Source organism: Centrocercus urophasianus, unplaced genomic scaffold (genome assembly GCF_019232065.1).
Source record: "Centrocercus urophasianus isolate 14NV4802_14NV808 unplaced genomic scaffold, USGS_Curo_1.0 seq_13, whole genome shotgun sequence".
NCBI classification, from domain to species: Eukaryota; Metazoa; Chordata; class Aves; order Galliformes; family Phasianidae; genus Centrocercus; species Centrocercus urophasianus.
In genome coordinates this window covers 37,557,568-37,579,877 of record NW_024884475.1, presented here as the reverse complement: position 1 = coordinate 37,579,877, position 22,310 = coordinate 37,557,568, and positions in this window count along the sequence as shown.

Sequence of the window (22,310 nt, the reverse complement as noted above, 5' to 3'; positions counted from 1 at the left end):
CTTCTCAGCCTCTTTGCTAATTATTTACTGTGATACAAGACATGATGAAAATACTGCCAATCACAACTCTTGCATTTTTTATGTCCTGTAGAAGAGGAAAAAAAAACAAAAAAAAAAAAAAAAAAAAAAAAAAACTTAATCAGACAAGATAATCCATGTCTCTCCAAATACTTCTGAGATATTTTGGAGTTTGTTTGTCATCAGAGACAAATGGGAGAAGCTTCTACACTTCTACACCCAGCAGTAGAAAAATGAAAAAAGCCCCGAGCCTTTTTTTTTTTTTTTTTTTAGTTGCTACGCTGTGGTATGCTATCTTTCACAATGCAGGCCAACATAAAAGATAGGGGAACCTTGAGGCAAGGTGATTGGCAGACTTCTATGCCTGTTTAGTGTCTAAGCCAGGAGTCTAGCTTGGGAGAAATGCATTTTCATGAACTTAAAAAGCCAGTGGAGAGACCTATTTTTGGACTTTTTTTTTGTTGTTGTTGTTGTTGTTGTTGTTGTTGTTGCAATACAGGTCGCACAAGAAGCCTTCACTTGGCTTTACAAAGGAAGCCTCATGGACAAGGAATGCAGGGAAGGTAACTCCTATTCTTGTGGCGCTGTTAACCTATGGTGTACGCACCAACCTTGCTGAGTGTCTAAAGAGCCAATCTATCTTGTTTAGCATATACAGTTTCAGACATCATTGCAAGCAGAAACCTGGGAATCTGGGCAAAGTATTTCTGTAGAAATCCTGATCTTTTCCCTTGGTTTCTATTCCTTTATTTTAGGACATTACAAGATAATAGTATAGCATGCTTCAACTTGAAACATTAGCTTCCCACTTCTAATTCATGAATATTTACTGAAAATTTATTAGGGCAAATGTACATCTAATGAATTGGCTCGACTTCATTATCTTTATTTTAGATTCTTGTGAATTAATGGAAAACACAGCAGACTTGAATTGTTTTGCTTTTTAATCTAAAGATATTATTTGTTTTGGCTTAAAGGGAATTGTGAAAAATGCTGACACACTTGAAAAGAACAAACTTTAAGTGCTTTCTGAGGATAACAAATGAACCTTAACAGTGAGATTCTGCTGTATGTGTGGCTCTAAAATCACAGTGTAGAAGTGCTTTACTGTGATGTAAGTCGAAGGGTGTAAAATTAGTTACATGTCCAAATGTGTAATCCAAAATGATATACAGTTAAAAATGGCTAATACATGAGGAAATAATTATTCTCAAAATCCAAAAGAATCAGCTTATACTCCCATCCAAGATTGAGTGACATCACACACCATGAAACAATAATATCTAACAAAACTTGTTCACTTCAACAGAAATTTTAAAATATGTTCAGAAAGACTTCCCATCACTGCTGCGTAACTTCAGTTTGACATCCTGTATCTGAGTTGCTTGTTGTTTTTTTTTTTTTTTTTTTTTTTTTCACTTCTTGTTCTATCACACTCACCAATAGCTTTGTTTTTCCTTCTCAGTCTACACCTGCAATGTTCATCAGTCATACCAACAATCTGAACTATTTTATGTAAAACAGTACCTATATTCACTGAGAAATACCAGAAACTGAAGCAAGTTTCCAATAAAATAATGAAATTAAATTCTACGTAGCTAGGAGCAGCACACGTTGGATTTCAGAACTTCATATCTCCATGGCTATGGCCAATATAATTTCATAGTTTTCAGTGTATGTGAAACTCAGGAGCTATTCAAAAACATAAATTACAATTCCAGGAGGTAAAATGAAATATCTAGTAATTGTATGCATCGAAGTTTGTATTCTATAAAGGAGTATGTGTTACAGAAATATAAGCCTGTTACCTGACATATGGTTGTCTTACTGGGAACCAGTGCTATGCAGCTATTGAAAGAAATGTTCTGTTCTCAATCGTATACAAATGCATTTTTTTTAATTGGCCTTGGTCTTCACAGAAGTTTAGCTTAAATTCTGTTTTTCATTAATGCTGAATGCCAGGAAAAGAAGCCAGGATCTAACCCCATAATGCCATTGTTGTGCAATTTGAAAAGATTTGCTGGTCTGTACTGTAAGCTCCCTGGGACAAAGTCTGTCTTTCCAGTGGTTGCAGACCGTGTGCAAAACAATAGAAACAATGCTGAAATATAATAAATGTTTAACAGTATTCACAGTGCCAGTAGATTCAGTTATGGTCCATGTAATTGCAAAGTGTGTCCAGATGCTGCAATGATGCATACCTTGCAAATACATATAATGATAAACAGATAGTAAAGGTTGAATTAAAAAAGTCGATGGTTTTGGCCTTGTTGCTGGTTGACAGTTATGGAGTGTATGTGAAATAAACCACTACCATGATTAGCACTGATTGGCAGTCTACCATCTCAAAGGAGATCCAAGATGTTGATTCTCTCATGTCTAGGAATGACCCTTGGGCAAATTTCAAAGTGTGGGCATATTGGTTTGATGAAGCATTAATGAGTAATACACATAGGATTTTGCTTATGCCAATTAATTAATAATTTCAACTAACAGCTAACAGTGCAGGCTTTTTTTTCCCCAAAATATAAAGGACAAGTGCTTGTGAAATAAATACATAAGGATGGCAAATCCAATCCAAATCTAGCCACAGCTTTATTGGGAATCTAAAAGAGCATATAGGCTTTATTCTGAATTTGTCATTAACTTGTTTGTTTATAAAATGATGTCTTGAGTCCCAGGCACTGCACAGATTGTCTTCCAAGACCAGAGACACATCAACCCTGTAAAAAGCTGTTTACTTCTATTTTACTATATAAAACCATTTGATCTAAAATAATGGGAATACAGTGTAGTTGTAGTCTGTAGACAAGAGATATCTTGTCTATGTCAAAAGATTTCTTGTTTCTTAAATCTTCACATCTTTTTGTAAGAATGTTTGTAATTTTTCTTTTTACCCATTCTGAAACTATATATAGCAGGGTTTCCACAAGGGGCTAAAGTATTTCCTTAATGTTAAATGTGAAAGATAATGCTTCATGAAAATGTAGGGAACTTTAAAACAGAGTTAATGATTTTTTTTTTCTAGAGATCCTCAAGATTTTGAGATGGAAGGTACAATGACAATTCAAGATACTAGTGACAGGCACTTGGTAGTATTCCCCCACTTAATGGATTGTTTTGAATTACAGAATAAACAGACCTGTTTGAATTAAAAGTAAGGGCACTCCTGGTATAGGAATGTGTCTTTCTTTTAGAACTGGACAATGACATGGAAGAGTCTGTTAAACTGGAAAACAGTTTAGTTAAACTGGATAAAGTCTGTTATAAATGGAGCTAGAAGATAGCTGAATGATACCTGAGAGAAAAAGGAAGTTGTTTGAGCTACAAGAGTAACTGAGGCACTTCGTTGAATATTCTTACATCCTAGCACAGTACTTACTTGAGTGAAAAAATTCCCAAAGCTCTACTGCTCATGCACAGCCGTGCCATCTCTAAGTCAGTAGTTGCCCATAGCAACCTGCTCAGGAGTACTTCTGTCAAATGCTCTTTCCTGTTTGATGTGCACTGAGGCCCTTCTGAGGACCTGAAATATGGAATTACTTTTTTGAACGTGTGTGACACAACAGAATGCATTATGACTGTGTAGTTCAAAACTTGGCACTAGTGCCTGCTCTTTTTCCAAAGTCAAGTGTAAAGTCTTAGGGTCCTATTAATGAAAAATCCATTCCATGGCTGGGTTGCAGAAAAAGGCAGGCCTCAAATTATAAGCAGGATCTGTTATAAAAGCCATGTGTTCATATAAAAATATGATGGAATATGGGCACAGAAAATTACATGGGGATTTCACTAGATGCAAAGGGATTCCTGGTATGCACATAAATTTATACATTGTAGAGACGCAATGCAAAGGGTCAGGAGGCTGTAAATATGTTTCCTTGCTGCATAAAGTAGGGAGGTAAACAATGACATGTCAAAATCCCTAAAACTCAAGACTGAGGCAGATCTACAGCTTGAAGTAGGCATGTGGGACAGCCAAATGCAACTGCCCATGCATGGACAGTAAAACTAATTATGAAAGGTAAAGTGCATGATACTTACCAAGACTTGCCTTTTATGCAAATATGTCGCTTTTTAAAGAGTAAATCCAATCTCAATCCAATCTCCCTTTTTTAATATACCAGTCATTCCTTGAACAAACTGGGGGTCTGTTAATAGTTTATATACTTTATATATATATGTACATTTGAGGTAGGGCATGGCTGATTACACTAATTACATTCAGAAAGACAGTTATGCAATCTTAAAATATAAATGTGTAATAGTACTAAGGAAATAATATTCTTCATTTTCCCAATTATCTTGACATACTCACAGAGAATGAAATTTAACATTCTCACTTTAATGTTGTCACTTATTTATCATAGTTCTGGAAAAGTTTCCATCAGAAAATATTACTGCATTAATATGCCTAGTCTGTAGTAGCATGTATTACTTTATTAATACGTGTAGTCTTAGCCAAATTATGCAAAGCAGATCATTCTCTTTTTTTATAATATATTTTATTTTATATAAAGCTCTGCTCTTTCTTTTGGAGACACTTTGGGCTATAACAAAGTGTTTTGTTTTTTTTTTTTCTTTTCTGTCTTCTTTGTCATCTTCATCGTCTTCATCTTTCTCTTCTTGGTCGTGAAGCACTGGCAGAGACTGTCCAGAGAGGATATGGATGCCTCATCCCTGGGGACACTCGCGGTCAGGTTAGACAGGACTCTGGGCAACCTGATGTAGCTGTAGGTATTCCTCTTCATTCCAGGAGAGCTGGAGTAGATGGCCTTTAAGGGGTGCCTTCCTGCTTTAAGGTTTCTATGATAATTTATGTGATGAAGAGAGATAGGACTGAAGAAGAGATTACATGTGTTTTCCACTAAATGGAGTTGCAGCATGGTTGGAAACCATGGACTTTTCTTTCATGTGTGTTTAAGAATATATGTCCATCTGTGTTTATTTTTGCCTCAAACACAAGGCATTAACATCTGAACCATCTATGAAATTGATTTTGCTCATTTTTAGTTTTCAGGACAGTAGGCCTGCACATTCTGTGCTAGAATCCATAGATATTTTAGGTATGGCTTTTAGTACAACATATTCTGTTCTGAAAACAGAGTATTGTGCTATTGTTGTCAGGAGGTCCTAAGTGGGAAACAAAACAAATAAATCAATTATGATATTAAAAAAATAGAAAAACAAAGCAAACAAAATGACTCTTCTCCTTCAATCATGATTTATTAATGAAAACAGCTACAGACAGTTAATAATGTAACATCTGGATTTAATGAAGAAAAGCACAGCCAAATATTCTTTTTCTCAGGGTTTAAATGGAGTAATTCATCTGTACTTTAACAAAAGTTTTTAGTTCCACACGAAGAGGTGGACAACCATTCGATCAGACATAACTGAAATTGTTTCAGTCAGTTAAACTGCTCAATACTTTCCTATGTTATCTTAAGGAAGAAAAGCACAGTACAGCCTGTGTTGTCATTTTGACATTAGGAAATGTATCTCTCTACTTACAAGATGTTTCATATAGTAAATTTGTATATAAATATTTATGAATCTATTATATGCCAGTAAAGTAATATACTTACGTTAACATGGAAGTAGCATCAAAATAAATTAAAATCATAAATAATAGAAAGTCTATGCTGAATCAAAAGGCTAGGGTATTCTTCACAGCTCATTTTAAAAGCAGATGCTCCTGTCTAATGTAACAGTTTCTGTTTAAATTTCTGAGTAGGCATTCCCTGTTTTCAACTGGAAGTTAGGATATTTAGTAATGCCTCTTATCATTAACTGTCCAGATTTTGTTGTATGTGCATTAGTAGAAGCAGGAGGACCTGTACTTAGGAAAAAAGCTCAATAGGATTTTCTTTCTGGCATGCATATAGTATTTCAGTACCTCTAAGTCTTTCAAGAAGGCTCACAGAAGTCAATATTACAACTGATATTTAAAGTGAAAAACGTGTGATAGTTTGTAGACCCAGAATCTGTGATTTTAATTCTTTCAAGCAGTGTCTTAACTCTTAGTATCATACAGCTAGCAAGATGCTTTGGTTTTGCTGTTTTTTTTTTCACTTAAACAAGCTATTATTCTTCTAAAGAGCTTGTGAATTGGTCTAGCATCACTGCTAAGCAACACCTAACAGATTATCAGGCCCTACTGTGGGCTTTTCCCAATTAATTATTTAGGATTTGCAGTTAAATTTCGGTGACACAACTAAACACACAAATAATCCACGAACCATTAAGCAGAAAAACTTTGATGGAGGGGTTTCTTTTAAAAACAACAATAAAATGTTTCAAGCGTATGTCAGATATTTATAGAGTTGTTAGCAGCTAATCACTGAAGAAAAGCTGGACAACTGCAAATAAAACAATGTTAGCTGAAGAAGAATTTAAACAATGAAAACATGGCTGATGTCTTCTTCATGCAAGTCTTTATTGTCTTCTTTACAGCCTCATACTCCTTTCTGCTACTGAAGACCTCTTACAACTGGAGACCAATGATTTCTGAAGGAGACAGACCTAGCAATTGTTTTTAGTTTCTCTGCAACTTAAACTGACACATTTTGTTTTCACGAGAGAAATTTGCATAAAAAGTTCACAACTATACATGAAAAATAAATCTGTAAGACATAACTGTGTTCATAATTGGCACAGATCTTCCTAAACATTATTCATTTTCTTTATAAAACAAATCTGTAGGTTAAAAAGAAATCTAATGAAAAAAGTACTTTCGTCTTTAGTTTTTAAGTGTTGTAAAGCAATCAAACAAAACAATGGTAAATTTAAAAAGTGTAATATTTATATCCAACTACATAAAAAATTAGATGGGCTGAATACTGACTTGATAGAATCATGAAATCATAGAATTATAGAAATTTTGAGTTGGAAGGGACCTTTAAAGGTCACCTAGTCCAACTCCCCTGCAAAGAACAGGGACATCGACAGCTAAATCGGATTGCTCAGAGCCTGGTCCAGTTTTATCTTTTTTACATTTTCTAAATGTTTTCCATAATGGCACACAAGACAAAAATTATTCATCGATTAATAAGTGGAATCTAGCGTGCATTTAGCTGGCCTTTTTCATGAGTTTTATTAATTAGAAAGGTTCGTATTTATTTATATTACATTTAGCTTTGCCCATAACCTATTGTGTGATCTTGGGTATTGCCCAATAGCAATTTTTTTTTTTTTTTTTTTTTTTTTTCCCCCAGAAGTGACAACTAAGTCTGCTAGTTGAAGTTTTTCTACTATATTGGAGGTGTCTGCAACTTAGTGTTCAGTACAACTAAATAGAAGACTGTAGACATGAGTAGGATCTAACATGAGCTACTACTATTCAAATTAATGTGTTCAAGTGTTCCTTGTTCCCAAAACAGCGTTTTACTGAATTTCCTTAACTTATATTTTACTTCCTTTGTCATATATTTTTGTAAATGATATCAAAATATGTGAAAGATCAGATTTTTCTATTGAAAATACACTAAATCACTGAAATGATGCAATGGGCAGGATAGGTTAGCTGCTACCACTGCTTAGGGACCTGATCATCACAGGTACTCCCAAGAAAGTACCTTGATGAGTTTCCAGAGGCATTTGACTTAATATTACAATGCCTTATAATCACGGCTGTTTCTGTAGCAAGAAAAAGTGGTGTCATTTTCAGCCCTGACTGCTTTGAAGAATTAAATTAAGAGTGGCAGGTATTTTAGTGAGAGCTTAGCCAATTACATATCTGGAGATGTAATGGAGCCCTGAAATACTTCTTTCTCGTGGGACATGAGAGTGCTGGCTATTACAATAGCTTAGTTCTTTCTTGCTTGACAGTTGAAAGGCTTTTTTTAAATAACAGCAGGAAGTCAAGAGCTATTCTAGGCACTCCTTTCCTTTCAGAATGCCGGATGTCCTGGCACAGGAGTGAGGCTTTGAAACCTTCTCCTGTTTCTTCAACACCTGATGATGATTGTTTGACTGGAGATTTACAGCAGACTTGAATCCCAAAGCTTTTAAACAGCTGAATTATAGGAGTCTGAAATGGTGCTGGCTTCGCCACAGTGATACTGCTATCACCATCTGACGTCTTTCTACATTCCAGCAGTCAAATGTTGCTACCACTGAAAACACCAAAACAACTTAAAGAAAAAGCAGTTTATAGGGCTTATCCTCCAGACGTGTTTGTGTATGCCTGAACTCCAACCACATCAGTAACGTTATTAGCTTTAGTGTAATCTTTCCTGCAATAGTTTATCTCATGTGTAAGAATTTGCATGATGAAGGCCTCAGTTATCTCCAAGGGGAAGCAGCCAAGGAAGCAATGAACAGGGAGGAAAGGAGATTTCCCCTCCTGTTCTTATAGATGGCCCCTTCCAGTCAGGATTGAGAAGACCTTATGGAGCCAGAGAGTATGTAGGAGTACATCTGCAAAACATCTGTTGCCTATGCAGTGTTTTCTTTCATAGAGTATGAGAATCATAGAGTAGCTAAGACTGCCTAGTCCAAACTCTCTGCTTGAGCAGGGCCAGCTAGAGGAGGCCACTCAAAGCAATGTCCAATCAGGTATTTTTGAACTCCAAGTGGGAACATCCAACAATTCCTCTGGGCAGCCTGTGCCATTCTTTGATCATCTTCACACTGAAGGACACGAAGGTCCTAAACTGCACATAGAAATGTAGGCTACCAAATCACCTTATCTGTACTCTTGTCTTCCCTCCGCCATCCTTTCATAAGAAGCTAAGAGGCAAGGAAAAAAGTGATCACATGTTCTTCACATGAAGATCTTTTTATCTAACAAATGGAGGGTTTAGTTGCTACTTGCTTCAACAAAGCCACAATACAACAATATTTGCACTGACATTGCAAAACTGGAAAGCAGGAGTTCCTGCAGTCAGAAATAAGGTTGGAGATAAGGTTGGAGATGGTCTATGTCTGTAAGAAGGAGAAATTACTGTATAGACATTAAGCAAAATCCATGAATTTATTAAGTAAGAAAAATGGATTGCATCAGTGATACAGTTTCCTGATATGATAAAAAAATGAAAATGGAAAAACTATTCTAGAGAATAATCCAGTTCAACACTGGAATAATATTTTCAATTCATAAAATGTTCTCTTAGTCGTGATTTTTTTCTGTCATTTGTTTTGTTACTACTGTTATCATCAATGTCCCTAATTCAGATGCAAATGTATTGATAGCATTCCCATGGATGTAAGAACAGGCTTTGTGTGGTAAAGGAAAGAATTACATGGCAAATCAGTTGGAAGGGGAAATCTTTTCTTGTTCCCTTTTCTTCTCCTTAAAAATGAAAGGAATGGAGGTGTAACTGTCAGAAAAGACCCCCCAAAAAACCCAAAGCCAAACAACAACCAAAAAAAAAAAAAAACCAAAAACTTGGCAAAGATGAATGTAATTTATAGTGTGAAGCATCAGAAGGCAGTAAGCCAGGAAAAAAAGAGATAAGAATGTCTTTGAAAATATTAAATTATAGCATGCCTTGAATTATCTCCCTGAAATTCTTAAAATGTTCTTAGTTATTGTTTGAATTACTGCAACAGAAAAAATGCATATAATAGTAAAAGGCTATCAATATTTTACTCCACTGTATTCTGTTCATTGTAGTAAATTACGTGTTCGTTGTCATACACAGGTATGCATGTCATTATACATTTGCTAGATCTTCATATTTTCACATCATTATTTCATATATTTAAAATTTTAATGCTATACTATTTGCAACCCAATTTGCAGAAATCCTACCATGTCCAACAAGAATGAATCTAGGAAAAAAAAACCACAAATGAAATTGCATAAAACTAGCTGTGCAACCTACTTTCTGGAAATAATATTCTGCAAAAGGGAGTTGAAAGATTAATTGCAGAGTTTTCTTCAAAACCTTAGAAGATATTGTAGTGTAGACATTGAAAATAAACTGAACTGAAGATTTAATAGGTACCTTACTTGCATTCAACACTATTGTCACAGAATCATAGAATGGCCTGGGTTGAAAAGGACCGTAATGATCATCTAGTTTTAACCCCTCTGCTATGTGCAGGGTTGCCAACCACCAGATCAGGCTGCCAAGAGCCACATCCAGCCTGGCCTTGAATGTCTCCAGGGATGGAGCATCCACAACCTCTTTGGTCAACCTGTACCAGTGCATCATCACCCTCTGTATGAATACTTCCTCCTAATATCTAATCTAAATCTCTCCTGTCTTAGTTTAAGACCATTCCCCCCTGTATTGCTATCCACTTACGTGCTATAAAAAAAGTCACGTCACCCTTCCACTCCTTTTTTTGTGTGCCTGGAAGCAAAGTGACAGTGAAAATCAGAAGTTGTTCTTCAAGTCTGGCTGATCTGTGCTCATAGAACAGGGATATGGCTTTGTTTCTGAGCAGGATAACACTGTTTGCATCTATGAGAACAAGCAATGGAGGCCAATGCAGCAGATCAGCTACAACTTCTGTATACATATGAAGATATATCCCTTTCTGCTCCTTAGAGGTCTGAGTAGTGTATCATCATGTACTTGTATGTATTGTACAGCAGTGCCATCATTCATACTGGCTGGAATAGGTATCTAGGAGGAGGAATCTCTTTTTATCCTATGGTATTAAATAAAAATAAAAATACTATATTTTTTTAAAGTTTGTGAAATATTAATGTTTTGAATATATGAAATGTACAGAACTGTCAAAGACTGACAGATGTAAATTAAAATACACTATGAGGAAGTCTAAATATTTGAGGTAAAACTTGAAAAATTCCTTAAATCACTACTTACAAGAAATCTTCCGTTACTTCTGTTTAACGAGAAGTAGGGAAAAAAAAAAAAAAAAAAAAAAAGCAATTATAACTTGAGTATGAAAAAGTGAACTAAACATTCTGTTTCAATATTTAAGCTAGTTCATTACAGTACATTTTCAGTACTACTTAGTCTGAGTTCTGGATATATTCTAGCAGAATCCTATAAATAAAAGCATAAAAGCTGTCTGTGAGAGGTTTTTAAAAACTACACATAGGCTGAAACTTTCTACAGTTTATCAGGTTACATAGCAGAGAATGTTCTTACTGCTTTTTATGACTGCATAATATAATTTTATAAGACAATTTTGAAGTAAAATATCTTCAATAAAATATAAAATAATGACCATATTAGAAAAAATAACAGCTACTTCTGTAGTGGCTGTAACAGGTATATGGTGTCTGTGTGTGTGTATGTATATGTTGTAATATAGATATAAAATATACATATAATACGGAGCCTCTAGCTTCTTTATGTTCAAACCATTTAAATGTTGTTTTAATAGTATCTGACTTATGCTTACTTCTTTCATTTCTGTTTGCTCCATTTATAATTAATGTTCAAAATAATAACAAAATATCTCAAACCTAAACCAATACAGATTCTGAGATAGCTTTAGGTTTACTTCATGCAACATGAGTAACTCCAAAAATGATAGAATTGCTTTGAAGGCAGATTGTTTCAGAGTTATCCCTGCTTGTACCATTAACACAATATTTGTGTTTAAACTTTAAAACTGTATCCTTAAGCAAATCCGTTGCAATTTACCAAGCATGCAGAAACAAAATACTACGTTATAAAGGTAGAGGCTTAATAAGTTTTGCCATGATGTTGTTGCCCAGGCTCTGAGTACCCTGATGTAGCTGTAGGTGTCCCTGTTCATTGCCAAGGAGTTGGACCAGATGGTCTTTTAGGGTAGCTTCCAACTCAAGTAATTCTATGATTTTATCAAAGGTCTAAATATCTATACTATTTAAAAATATCGAGTATGAAGTTTTCCTTTCAAGATCAGGGAAGCAATGTTGCAGAAACTGGTATAGCTTACCCTTTACTTTCTCAGTGCCTATAACATCCTACAGCAAATGAAGATATAGCTTATATATAGCTTCATTCTTCCTGTTCTTAAAAGAATAGCTCAAATAAATATTGCCCCACTGGCAAGTTTGATTTCAAAACACAACACTAACTATGCCAGTTCAAAGCAAGTAAAACCAAGGCAGACAGACAATGTATTAGCATTTACATATCTAAAAAGGCAGGTATCTGCCAGAACTCTCTCTCCCTTGTATTAAATACGTGAGTACGACTCTGTCTAAACCATGTGCATCCAAATGTCCAAGGATGTTTCTAGCTCGAAGTAAGTGAAGAGGCTTATCAAACAATTCATATCCTAAGGGCTGGGGAGCTCTGCCAAAAGCAACTTAATGAAGCATTGAATTGAGAAGCTCAGATGAATGTTCAGAGATTTACGCAAGCTTTCATGAATCTCTCAGGTACTTCTTCTTTATCTTTCATGGTTTCTGTCCATTTTTCCAAATCATGACTTGCAATTGTGCATATTGTGCAATTGTGATATCTGAAACCTGAATCTGAAATCTGAAAAAAATAAAAACAGAGAAAAAGAAGCTCCAAAAGGAATTGTGAAAATACCCAAACTGCGGTATGAATTTAGTTACAGCTGTAATAATCTGTGTATATCAATGATTTGTCTGAAAAGCAGTTTGTTTCCCGGGTTCCTGGAACTAAAAAGAAGGCATGGATGAGTAGGGTTGTGACAATGACTCACTCTACGGGGTACTGAAACAATGTTTTTTGACTAATATTTTCAACTAGTTGCTCAGTTATAGTCATAACAGTTCCAACTTCTTATGCTGCTTAAAATTTATGACTTTGTGTTATAGACTAAATATTAATTTCCAAACAAATTTTAGATATTCTGAAAAAAAGGGCATTTTATCATAGCAGTGGTATATTAAAAAACAAACAAACAAACAAACAAAAACCCTAGGAATATGCCACCTTTTTAAAAAAATCTTTACAAAATAAACCAAGTAGGAATATATTTTTTTTCTATTCTTTTGTTGAATCTTCAATCAAATGTAGTAAACCAAGGAATGGCTATTCTAAAATTCTAAACAGTAGCTTAAAAAAAGTCACACCAAAAAATTCAGTATTACTATTCCTAATACATTTTACAGCATTTCTTTATAACTCTACAGTTTTCATCTTTATTATATTCCATAGAAATTTCTTAAAAATGGATGCTTTCATGTATACACCTATGCATTTCCTTGAGAATTTATATTGGAACTTTTCTGTTTTAAGAGATTTAAGATAAAACTCATGCAATAGTCATGAAAATATGGGCTTGCTCACCATCTATTCACTATAACTGACTTCCAAGAAAGAAAACAGGGTAGTACAGCAAAAGTTTATTGCAAAAAAGTTACATTACATTACAAATAAGTAGGGGTTTTTTTTGTTTCTTTGTTTGGGTTTGTTTTTGTTTATTGTATTTTGTTTCTTTTTTGTTATTTTGTTTCTGTTCTGTAGGTTTACCTAATAAAAAATTCAGAATTGTATAGATTACCTGAGTGTGGAATCTTATACTGTCAGTCATGAGCCTCCATACCAAATAAGCTATGCTTGCCATATTTTCTTCAACAAATGAGTGCATTTCTTACTGACACTACACACTTAAAATGATGTGTTTTCTTGCAGCATCCTGGTATGTTAGGAACTTCTTTCAAGCACCTGAAATGTCTTATTTTTCCATTTCATTTCTTTTCTATATTTAAAACAGATAAATAGTCTGGGAGATTTTCCTTGCAGAATAAAGTTTTCTGTACATTTCTGTGATATTATCAGAGTTGATGTTTAGCCCCAAGTGAGTATTAATGACATCTGTTTTATATTCCACAGTAAACTCTTTGAGAATTCTTAATTAGCATAAGAATACTACTATTCCAAGAAATACGTAGTACTTGCTGTTTAATTAGATTTTGCACAGAAGTAATTTGATTTGAATAATGTTTTTTTTCACTGTTACTGTAAGAAGAGTTCTATATTCATTATTCTCAAGCTGTTGCTATCCCCAGTCTGCATTCCAACTCTAAAAGCACCTTAAAAACAAGGTGAAGAGCAGTAAATGTGAACAGAGAACAACATTCTTCTGTTAATATCAAGCAATATAATCTGTTTTTGTGTAAAGATGGATTGAATTCAATACCAACCACAACAGTCTATTTTCTACAGAAACCCAAGATCACCAAATGATCCTCTCAGTTATGCATTCCTTCATGGTCAGTTTGCTTTTGTTCTCTCTTGGGTTGTTTTCCTCTTAAAACCAGAGTTATGTTTTTTAGATCATATCTATTTTCTAAATAAGCTCAACATTACCAAGTGTCCCTCATTATTATAAGCTCTAAGGACACATAGTCTACAACAACAAATAAGTTTTTTTTTTAAATATTACAACAGAAAAGGATTAACTGATACGATGTGTTAAAGCAAAGCTGTGCCACTGACAACATTAGAAAGGATATAAGAGCTCAAGTTAGCCTGGCCTGTTGAGGAAATTGATGTTAGAGTTGCTAGTTAAAGGTTTGAATCAAACCTTTGAAGGAAAGGAAAAAACATACAATGTGTTTTAGGCCAAAGCAACAGACTAAAATGTGAATTATTTTTCTACATATTCAGAGAACTTGATTTTCCTTAATTTCATTCAAGAAATCTTTTAAAATTGCTACTTGTATGTTTAATAGGTTAGTACTTATTGCTCAAATTTGACAAGTGAAGCTAAGATCAAACAGAGTGTTGCTATTCATGCCATTAAATTTCTCTCCAAGGCTATGCAATCTGACGTGAGGATCTAATCTTACCTTCTGAAGTCTGTCTTCCTCTGGAGTCTGGAGGATTTACTCTAAAACAACAATTCTTTGTTTATCTCCAGCATTGAACCTAGATTTTGCCATTCTATTTACAATGAAATCATACTTGCCTTGCAGAAGAGAAATTAATTCTAGACTAATGTGTGTATCAGAATAAGCTAAGCTGGCAAAACATAACCAGCAATTAGCAAGGCCCAAATGACTCATATTGAACAGATCCTACTTTACAACGCCTGACTCATGTTGAAAAGTAGTTCAGCCATGAGAAACTCTGCTGAAGTTAAGAACATTCTCAGGAAATATGTTTGCCTGAGATAGCTGCAGCACTGACTTTTGATAACAAGTGGGCTCAACATCAGTCAGTACTCAGATACCAGATAACTGGAATTATCCACTAATCCAATCACAGCAAATTAAATCTGTGTGCATGTGCACGCACACGCAAGGACGGAATATATTCACTGCGAGTGGTTTCAACCTTGACAATATTTCCCCTTATTTATAAGTGACAATTTACTTTTCATTTAAAATAAGCTCTCTTTCTAACAACTCTCAGCAAAATTGCTAGCATTAATCCTGTATTTGTGTATTGTTACTTCAAAGGTCTGGAGGATGAACAAAGAGAATTAGAAAAGGATAATCCAGTACTAAATTCCCTCTAATGAAAAGGATGTACATTTATGAATATTCTTTTATGTATGTACTAAGGCCAGGATTCAAGCACCAAAGATTGTGCATGTGAATGCTACAGATGTGGGACACAGGCTGGAAGCAAGTCATACGGTGACAGACTGCCTCATCCACTAGTGGCAATTCTGAGTGAATGAAGTATGACAGAAAAGTTGCCAGTATATTTGTGCCAGAAAACCATACTGAATTTAATGTGCTCTCTTACTAGTTACATTCTATTCCTCTGAGGATAGAAGAACAGCAGCATAGAGAACCATTTAACTAAAGCATCATAACATGTCAGCTGCAGCCTCTGATGCACGGACTCAGATGTGAATGATCCAAATCATTTATTACACATTCTCACATCAATACCTTCACCAGGTATTTCTTTTTCTAGCTTTCCCATCCACCATTACATGTCAACAGAGCATTCTACAAAACACTCTTCAACTATTCACAAAGGCACTTATCCAATCAGAGCCATGAGATGTTCTTTCTTCTTCTAGAGGTGTCCTTGGTTCTCATGCTGTATATCTTGCTCCACAGCTTCTACTCTGAACAGTTTTTTCTTGTATTCCCACAGTCAGCAACAATAATTTATTTCATCAAAATGAAAATGTGAAGCTATCCCTATAATTTGTAAATCAAGCTATGTTTTCCCATAGGTGATTGTAATACAAATTCCCCTTCTCTGTGTGTGTTTATATGGAAATAGTGGAAAAAAGGGAGTGGCAAAGGGCAACACAGGACTGAAATGCCTGAAACATAAAAATTAAACCTATACTGTCACTTATATGAAGGAAAAAATGAAGACATTTGAATGCACGTGGCAGCATGCTGCCTATTACCTTACTCTATGGGAGGAATGAGCTGAAGTCCAGCAGACTGGCAGCGGGAGACAAACCCACCTGTGGTGCTGCCTCAGCCACTGCTCTCTGCAGCACAGCAACAGGAGTGTAGACAGCTTGGAAAGCTGAGAATAGCTCTTCCGAGACTCAACAACACCACAATAACAGCCCTGTTTTTCTATCACTCTGCCTGCTGCTCAGACTAGCAGAGGCTGCTCTAACAAATAGAAATATTTTTATAGAGTGTGAGGTTAGACTTGTTCTTCAAGGAGGAGAAATATTGAACATTCAAGAAATTGAAAAATTTGGGGCTGCAAAGCTGTAGTTGATTATCCATTCATTATTATATTTCCCAGTGGTTTGTCTTCATACACGTGAAAATGTCTGAATAGTGCTCTGGTTCTTCCAAGTGGCAATCACTGATGCTCATAATAGCCAACATAGCATCTCTCTCACCTTCACAAGCTTTTTCTGCTCACACACTTGCTCAAGTCAGCTTAAGATCCACGCTTTTCTTTGTAGCGAAGAAAGTAATGCTGTGTATTAAATTAATGGAGCACACTCAGGAGCACAGAAAAAAGAAAGATGAAAATATATGTTTGGGAGGTTTTGGTACTAAAAGTCTTATGCATGCAGACAGAGGAAAGTATTTATGAATATTTAATTTTTATGTTTGTTAGAGATGCTGTCAATGCACCTATGGGATTTTGTAATCACAGGACAAAGATACAGATATAGATATCTGCACAGAAATGATACAAAGACACTGGCAAATGAGAAAAATCCAATCAATCCTTTATCACTTGAGTTAACCCAAAAATCATAATTTTTTTGGTTTCTTTAAATCAATAGTTATGCCACTCAAAGCTGAATGTTCAGTCATACTACTGTGCAGATACTCTTGTACCATTTTCACACTGATTATTCCAACATACTTTAGGGGAAGAATTTCCCAGCAGTTGGACTGGATACCACAAGGAGTACATGTAATATATGATTATATCACTATAGATTTATGCAAACTGAGAGCTGGCATCATTTTATCATCCAAACATCGGAACCATTTGGTAAGATGATGGAAAGAAAAGGCTTCATAAAGCAACCATTAAAGCAAAATCTACAATAGCATTAGATTGAAAAACACACATGCATTTAAAAACTAATACAAGGGAGAAACTAATGCATGTTTATTTCCCAAAGAGTAATGTTGAGAAAAGACTCTGTAACCCAGAGTTTCCCCCTCTCCTCTCCCCCCCATTCTCTCTCTCTCTCTCTCTCTCACACACACACACACACACACACAATTTTTCTGCTCTAATCCTTATTTTGGGCCTGTTGCCATAGACTGACATTAGATGAATGCAGAATTATCACTTGAATTTACAGACTGAGAGACAACAGGATTTGCTGACTGACTGAATTATCTTCATGCAGTCTCACACTTATGCATGTCAGATACTGTTGTAAACTAGAAAATATTTCTCAGGGTATCACTTATACAAGATACTGTAATAACGAAACTAAAGGATTAACACAAACAACATATGTTAGAAAGCAGTGTAATTTGTACAGTGCTCATTTTTTCAAATTTTCAGTATTTTTCCCTGTGAGCATTACTTATGTGCTCCCGCTGAGATATACAAGGTATGGGATTTTTTTTCCTCCTCTACTCCCTGTGTATCAAGATACTCTTTGTTCAGCTTTTTGTCATGTGGCATTAGGAAACCTTTGTTCTGAGTTTAATTCTTTTTGGGTTTTATTTGCAAGTCTGCTCTGGTGTGACATCTACAAACTAATGCAATTGCCCTTTATACAGCCTGTAACATAAATTGCATGCCCAATAGCAATTACAGATCATTCCCAAGGAAATTCAGAAATATATGCACCACAAAGCTGTCATTGCCTCTTCTAACAACAGATTTTTTGCAGTTAGAGAACTGTACAATCCTTCCTATTAAGGTACATATTCAGCTTTAAATTCACAGTTTAATTTGAGAGTAAAGGATCTTTCTCCATGCTAATGAAGACAGCTACAACAAAAGTTTTTAAAATAAGATATTTTATAAAAAAGCCGTTTCTAAATTAATATTTATCATTTTAATTAATTCTGTGTATGTCATGATCAAAATCAGCCATGTAGCCAGCTGATTGTCTGATTTTTTTTCAAGTCTATGTTAGTTCATCTAATAAAATCTATCTTCTTTCCCTGAGTTCCTTTGTACTTCTCTGAACATGGTTAAAAAATGCTACTGCTATTCTCTTCATACCAATATTCCTCTTCTCTGTTTTCCTTTCCTTTCATTTCCCTTGAAAACAGGAGTCTCTAAATAACAATGATTGACTAAAATTTTTCTCACCAAATCTTTTAATTCTCTATTATGGCCATTCACCTTAGTTATATGACACAATGCCTGAAGCCTGTCTGTGCCATCAGAAATTTAACAAAAAGAATGAAATGTGCACTATAACATAACCGAAGAGAAATTGTTACCGTTTGTTTTCTCCTACATAAGGTCATCCCTATAACCAGGGGAAAATGAAGGGTTTTTCTTAAAGTATGCAGAAATAGAATATAGAAGTGAATTGTTTTTAAACCAAATGCTAGTGCTTTTGGGAAAATGAAATACTCTAAGTGTATTTGAAATCTGTTTGTATGAAAGAAGCAGCAGCCTGTGTTTAACAAATGTTGCACAAAGCCATAGTGAACATTATATTAAATAGTGGGATAGCTATTAAGAATGGATAAATTAATAACAAAATAAATACATTTTTTTATTTGAGAGTTTGGCTTTATTTCTTCTTGTAAATGTCTCCAAGAAAAATCACTGCAGTATAATAAGTATTATACTGATATATTTATATCCAATTCTTATAACCTACCAGAGAGAATGAAGTATTTTGGTCCAACATTCCTATATCCTTTATATGGAAAGCTGAAGAACTCTATTGATCTGGACAGGCTGGATGGCTGGGCTGAATCCAATGGGATGAGTTTCAACAAGACCAAATGCCGGGTCCAGCACTTTGACCGCAACAACCCCAGGCAACACTACAGGCTTGGGGTGGAGTGGCTGGAAGACTGCGTAGAGGAAATGGACCTGGGGTTATTGATTGATGCTTGCCTGAATGTGAGCAAGCAGTGTGCCCGGGTGGCCAAGAAGGCCAATGGCAATCTGACTTGCGTCAGGGATGGTATTGCCAGTAGGAACAGGGAAGTGATTGTCCCCCTGTACTCAGCTCTGGTGAGGCTGCACCTCAAGTACTGCGTCCAGTTTTGGGACCCTCACTGCAAGAAAGACACTGAGGCCCTGGAGCGGGTTCAAAGAAGGGTGACAAAGTTGGTGAGGGGACTGGAGCACAGGCCTTATGAGGAGCGGATGAAGGAGCTGACATTGTTCAGTCTGGAGAAGAGGAGACTCAGGGAGACCTTATTGGTCTCTATAACTACCTGAAGGGAGGTTGTAGTGAGCTGGGGGTCAGCCTCGTCTCTCATGTTACTGACGACAGAACTAGAGGGAATGGCTTCAAGTTGCGCCAGGGGAGATTTAGGCTGGACGTTAGGAAATACTACTTTTCTGAAAGAGTGGTCAGGCACTGGAATGGGCTGCCCAGGGAGGTGGTGGATTCACCAACCCTGGAGTTGTTCAAGGAATGTTTGGATTTTCTGCTGAGGGACATGGTTGAGTGAGTACTATTGGTGATAGATGGATGGTTGGACTGGGTGATCTTGAAGGTCTTTTCCAACCTTGCTGATTCTGTGATTCTGTGATTCTTCTTTCTTTTTTTTCGCTGATTTTTGTTGAAAAAATCAAGAGGCTACTTATTTCTTCCTTTCAGCTGCTACAATAGAAATCCAACAGTAAGTAGACACTGAGATTTTTCCTGCACTAGGAAAACTCCGAAAGAGAGAGAATATTAAAAAAAAAAAGAAAGTTTACAGAGACTATTGTCACAACAAATAGTGGTACATTTTCCAGCAAATGTTAAGGGCCTTTAATGAAGAAGAAACCATTAGTATTTACTGCACTAAAGATTTGCCCAGTATTTGCATCCTAATTCTACCACCTTCACTAGGCTGATTAATATGTTACTTCACACAATATGCTTCTGTGACCACTGAAGGTGACTGCAGTGACTTTAGGGATGAGAACAATGGCAGGACTCACTGACCCATGAGAGTCAGCTCCGTCTGTGTTCTATGTCAATGAGTGAAGGGGATTAGAAACCTCACTGGATGTTCTATAGTACTTCTGGTGGGCCAGAGCAGAAATATGAGTTTGATTATCACAAGTTTGATTGGTTTATTTATGTAAATCCCACTAACCTCTATCTATCGTTTATCATTATTTCTCCTACATAAATATGTTCTTCTGAAGCTTTCTGCTCCCATGCAGAGACCAAGCCTAGAGGGCTCTCTGTTTTCTACTCTGCTAATGCTGTCTATCTCAATTCTCTCATATATATCCACATGCCATTTCATATCAGTTTTCTGTCTGATGACACCATAAAAGTCATGTAATTAAGTAACAACAACTTAATGTATTAACTACACCCTTGTAAAATTAAAAGAAATTTGTGGGACAGGTTTACTGCTGATGTTTTACTACTGTTTGCTTTTTGACCCTTAGCAATCTTGGGGTTGAAATTCTGATCCACCGTAGAATTCATTGGCAAACCTGAAATGACTTTAAGAGCATTAGGATTTCTCATCTAATTCTCCATATGGCAGCAAGAAGAGTTCTCATGAGAAAGCCACATTAAACCAGCCCTGTGTATGTAGTAATATTTTATATACAGGACATGTGTGGTAACACTGCTTTTCTAAACAAAGTTAGAAGAACAATAGCAGCTGAAGTCCAGCACTCAGAATACGGGAAATGCCTTCATGATTTCACAGATAAGTAAGTTTTCTAACATTTTGTACATCGGCATTTTACACTGTTAAATACCAGAGCTTACTTGAAATAATGTAATAATGGAATCTAGCAACCAAAATAGGACAGAGTTTAAGACTTCTGTATTTTTCTTAACTAATTTTACAACCTATCCTCTGAATAAAGTGATGTAAATGTAAATTTTGTGGAAAAAGTCCTATTGTACCAGACAACTTGTGAATTCTTATGGAGACGTTCATTCTTTAAGAAGAATAAAGCACTGGGGTTGCACAAAAAACTCATATGTTCTCAGGGAACCTTGTGACTCATTTTCTCCTCTTTTAAAAAATACTTTGTCTCTTTAGAGTAACAATTGAAATATATACTGTTTGGTTATACATCTGACAACATTTTCTATCTGTTTAATTTAGTTTTTTAAAAGTGTGTTCTGGATATAGTATAGATGTACAGACATTCGCAATTGAGCACACTGGAATATGACATTATAAGAAAGATATGTTTTTTTATCTTGAAAGACATTGCAGAGGTCAGATAGAAAGCTGACAGAGAAGGACTTTTCCAGGTAAATGTAGTGTCCTTAAGATGTTCAAGTGCTTAAGTTTGCCATTTCTGTAGAAGCAGTTCTCCAGACACCTGAGAATTATGTTGTCATCAATCAGTGTAGGATCACAATGAAAAGATTAATTTATGAAAGGGAATTATCCATGTATCTATAATTATTCATTTTACACGCAACCATAAATTTAAAATTTAAATAGAAGATATTTTTATTTTCTATAAACATTTTACTGAAGTCTTGGAATGAAATATTTACAGTGAGAAATAAAAACAAAACAAAAGAATTTTACTAGAGTACTTTCCAAAGTACTAGAGCCAAGTGAATTACAGAAAATAAACATGTCATAAGTAGCATGAAGTAAATTAAGTTTTAATAGGATTTCTGATATACTTTATGGACAAGAAAAATTTTTACATTCCCCAGAAATGCGTGAAGGAAATGAGTGACAGAATGAAGACCAATGAAGACCAGTCACTATGAGGATCATCTTTGTCTGCAATTTAACTCTCACACAGCTGGATCATCAATCTGATTTAATCTTCCATAGATTTTAGAACATTTGAATTGTATTCACTTGTACATTATCTAAAGATATGAGAGAGAAGCGTTCAAAGCCATGTAATGAA